The sequence below is a fragment of the Phodopus roborovskii genome, unplaced genomic scaffold (assembly GCF_943737965.1).
Source record: "Phodopus roborovskii unplaced genomic scaffold, PHOROB, whole genome shotgun sequence".
NCBI classification, from domain to species: domain Eukaryota; kingdom Metazoa; phylum Chordata; class Mammalia; order Rodentia; family Cricetidae; genus Phodopus; species Phodopus roborovskii.
Window position 1 is genome coordinate 1,672,882 of NW_026125562.1, and position 4,901 is coordinate 1,677,782.

The following is a 4,901-nucleotide window of genomic DNA, read 5'->3' on the forward strand; positions in this document are numbered from 1 at the left end:
CTCTCCTATCTCTAGAATAAGGCAGTTATCCCTCCATGGGGGATATGTTTGCAAAGTCCTTTTGTGCACCAGGGATACATCCTGGCTCCACTTTCTGAGGTCTCTTAGACTGCTCAGACCTTCTGGCTGAGACCCATATTCAGGGGGGTCCGAGTCAGACCCCTGTTGGCTTCCCAGCTATCAGTCTAGTGGCCCTTAGCTCCTCCTTGTTCAGGTAAGCTGTCTCTATGTACTTCTACCGCATGGTCTTGTCCTCTCCATCTGCTTCTGGGTTCTAGTTTGACTCAGTGTTTATGTATGGGTGTTTGCTCCTGTTTTCAACAGGCATTAGTTGAGGACTCCATGGAGAAGTTAGTTGTTGATCTCACTCTCCGGGAAGGGCATTTATGATAGCCTTTCCAGGGGATTTGAGATTGTTAGTTGGGAGCAGTCTTGTAGTTCCCTCGACCTTTCTTTGTGTTCAACTTTATCTTCAAACCAATATTGGCTCCCTCTTTTATGTTCTCTCTCTCTGTCTCTGTCTCTCTCTCTCTTTCCTATTTTCCATTCCTAACCAGGCTCAATCCTCCTGGTCGCACATGCCTTCCTCTCCTCCCTCTCATTTTCTCCTACTTCTCTCTCCATTAGCTGTCCTCCCCCACTATACCTGAGGTCTGGGGGACTTGTCCCTTCCCAGTTCTGTGAGGGACTTTATATGAATCTCTTAGAATACAACTTGTATCCTAGTTCCTCTGGTGATGTGAATTATAGGCTGGTGATCATTTGATCTAGGTCTAAAATCCATATATGAGTGAGTACATACTGTGTTCCTCTTTTTGTTACTGGGTTACCTCATTCAGGATGGTTTCTTCAAGTGCCATCCACTTGCCTGCGAATTTCAAGATACCATTATTTTTTTCTGCAGAGTAGTATTCCATTGTGTAGATGTGCCACATCTTCATTAACCATTCTTCAATTGAAGGGCATCTAGGTTGCTTCCAGGTTCTTGCTATTACAAATAGTGCTGCTATGAACATAGTTAAACAGATGTCTTTGTTGCATTGATGTGAATCCTTTGTGTATATGCCTAAGAGGGGGATTGCCGGGTCCTGTGGTAAACTAATATCTGAATCTTCTTCGAATCCCCCAAGACAGCGCCCCTTACCAGCAGGAAGTAGTTTGGAAAGAACGACGCCCAAATTCCCAAATATTGTGTATAAATGTTTGTTTTCATTTAATTGGACTTTGTTATATAAAATTAAATAAAAAATACTCTATATGCATAAAAAAAATAAAAAAAAATTAAAAAAAATGGTAGCATTTGTTGAACCAAAGATTTGCAGATGGTCAGAGCCAGATTCAATGAGGTGTGACTTCATAATTCAGTGCAGGATAGGGCAAGGCAGGTCAGGTCAGGTGATTTAGATCAGGAGAGCCTTGTTGTGTCAAATATGAAGGTATAAGAATGATATTGCATAATGCCACCACTCTTTGTTGTTGACAAAGTATACAGTGAAGACCATTTGGCCTCTTTTCCTTGTCTATACCTCTAATCAGAAATTGTAAGTATTATAGAGGCTTCCTATCCTCACATTCTGTCTAAATGGGCTGAGCTGCAGCTTTTCTCTGTAGTTTTTGTTTTGTTCTTTTGAGAGGGTTTGTTATGTATCCTTAGCTAATCTGGAACTCACTGTGCAGAACAAACTGGTGAGGAACTTGCAGCAATCCTCTTGCCTCTGCCTCTCAGGAGCCAGGATTGCAGACTTGTTCTATTACACCCAGCTAACTCAAAGGAATTCTTGTCACAGGAGCTTAAATAGCCAAGGGGCTTCTGTATGACTCAGTTAACAGAAGGAACAGAGAACAGAAGATAGCCCTCTGCTAGAGCTGCATCCTCTAAGTGCTGAAAGCTATTGACTTGTTCCCCAGGAATTCCATTGTTCAGTTGACCATGGGTATCTGTGTAGGCTGTGTAGGTTGTAGGTACCCCTATAGATACCAAAGTTTCAGATGCTGAAGTTCCTTATATAACATGATATTGTATTTACTTAAGGCCTTGTGAACACCTTTGCATATATTCTATATTACCTCTCAATTCCTGATAATTATTAATACAATGTAAAGTGTATGTAAATAATTGGTATATTGTGTTGTTCCGTTGACAATAATACCGGAACAGTCCACATTCTCAATGCAAATACATTTTTTCTAAATATTTCTTGCTATATAATTGGTTGGCTCCATGTATGGCCAACTCAGCATAACTCAAAAGGAGTGAATGCTTTAACTTCCATTAGCAAGGCCAAACAACATCCTCAGTTTCAACAATAGCTAACTACTCACTAACAGGAGTCAAAATCGTCATGTGCTTATGGTCTTACCTCAAGACCACAATATGCACATATTCTAGAAGCAACTAGTAGTCCACATTTATGTAGTGCCCATCAGGAGTAAAGCACAAGAACATCAGCTTGTGATATAAATGTTACTCCAGTTCATAGGTACAACTTCAATGAGACGTCTATAGGTAAGGGTGAAATGGACAACTGGATAAAACTGCAGAAGTAGCTCGTTATTATATTTCATAGGTGAATACTTTTCTGATTAGTGTTTTGTATGCACATTGTATGTGTACATGCATATCTGCATATTTATATGTGCAATACATGTGTCTGCAGGTGATCATGCAAAGTCAGAGGTCAACCTTTTATTGTGGCTTAAGTATGACCCATCTTATTCCTTTATTTTGTCATGGAGCTTGAAAAGGAGTCTGGGCTGGATGGCAAGCCCCAGGAAATCTGTCCATGTCCCTCCAGTATTTGGATAAAAAGTCTATGTCACCATATCTGGCTCTTTGAGTTCTGGGCGATCAATTGAACTTAAGACCTCATGCTTGCATCACAAGCACTGTATTAACTAAACTACCCCTTTAATACATATTGTAAAAATTCAGAATCTAGAATGAAATCACTACAAAAAACTATTATTAGTTCTTCCTTTCATTATCATATGACTTTATTAAAGAGTAACAACGAGACAGAAATTAATTTAAGAGAATTTGGAGAGGAAAAGGAGTACATTTTACTGCAGTGTGTATTAGAAAATCCAACCACCCAAATCAATCCATAATTTTGAGTGTAATTATTATTTCTATTATTTTCTTCATGTGTGTGGTTTTCATATATACATGCTCACATGGGTGAGCACACATTTGTGTGCAGCAATGCTTCTATTTGTGTGTACATAGGAATGAAGGCCCAAGGCTGACTTTGGAATTAGCTTGCTCTGAACAAATGAGGCAGTACTTCTCTGTTGAAATCAGGGTTCACTGTTCCAGCTGTTCCTGCCAGTCAGCTTGTTCTCGGAAGCCCTGTGTCTGTCTTCTGAGTACTTAGTTACAGGCAAGTCCTCTTCCGGCATTTATGTAAAGATATCTATACTCCAGTACTTAGGTTTGCACATTCACCACTAAATCACCTCTCAGCTCCCAAAATACCGTTATTTTTACTATCAGTAATGGAGACATGACATGGCACAACTCAGGTGGGAGATGATTGATCTGGTTGGTTGTGATTTTATTCAATTTGGGAATGATGTCTGAGAAGTTGTGTCTTTCAAACTACATTTGTCCAACTACAGCATGTCCTCAAATAACTTGGTATAACTATCTGAGCACAGCAGCCCAGGGCTGACAAGGTGGCCTTTTATACCAAGAAAACAGGGTTGCTTATTGTTTACTTTGTAGCCTTCCATCTTTTGATCCCAAGATAATTTAAGATTGTTGCTCTAGCTCCTGATTTCGTGCCTGAATTCAATGGGAAGAGCAGGGATAAGGAAAGCAGATTCCTTTGATTCTTTTCCTAAAGAATATTTCCTGGCAGGGTTTATATAAGGTTTTTTGTTTGTTTGTTTGTTTTGTTTTGTTTTTTTCCAGAATGGAGAGCATTCTCAGTGAAAAATCTGTTGGTAGGACAGAGAACATGTGATGGGGACATCTATGACAGAGACAGAGTTCATGTAGGGATCTGGATCTTAATTGCACAGGTTGAAAATCACTCTGTCAGAAGCTATTTCAAATTTTAGAAATGTTACCAGTTTTATGAGACATACTCATTTGCTAATGAGTAGGACATTTTCCTGGTATGCACCCCAAATGAAAAATGTTACAATGCAAGGCAAGACCAGAACAGCTAGACGACCCTCATGCATCTTTGCAAAACAGCCGTGTGGCATCAGCCTCCACCTGTCAGGAAGCAGTTACAACTGAAAAACAGTAAAGATCAATCACTTCAAATAAGGTTGCTATTAAAAAAGATTTATTTATGTTTTATTTATGTGTGTGTGTCTACATGTATGTCTGAGCACCATGTGCATTCAGTGCTCATGGAGGACAGAAGAAGGAGTTAGATCCTTTGGGACAGGAGTTGCAGTCCATTCTTACCCACAAAGTGGGTACTGGAAACTCAACTTTGGTACTCTGGAAGAATATTGGTACTCTTAACTATGGAGACATTTCTTCAGCTTCAAGATTGCCAATATAAAAAAACAAAAATCAGTGATGTTCCTTTTTAAAAACAGAAAAATAGCCTGTGGTAAATATCAATTCTAATATTATAATTAAATGCAATGCTTGTGTGAGTAGCCATTTAATGCATTCATAGGGTCAAATATGCACCACATGGTTTTTAACAATACAAAGTGATATGTCACATAAGTAAATAGACTATACTATTTGTTTGCCTGAAATGTTCATGTGAAATAACATATGTACATTCATTTAATTTAAAAATTTAATTAAAAATAAGCTTTCCTTAACATTTGAATCTTCTTCTGAGAATAGCGTTTGGAAATCCATATATGTATGGATATGTGTGCATGGTGTGTATATGTATATCTATATGTGCCAAGTAAAGACACCCAAG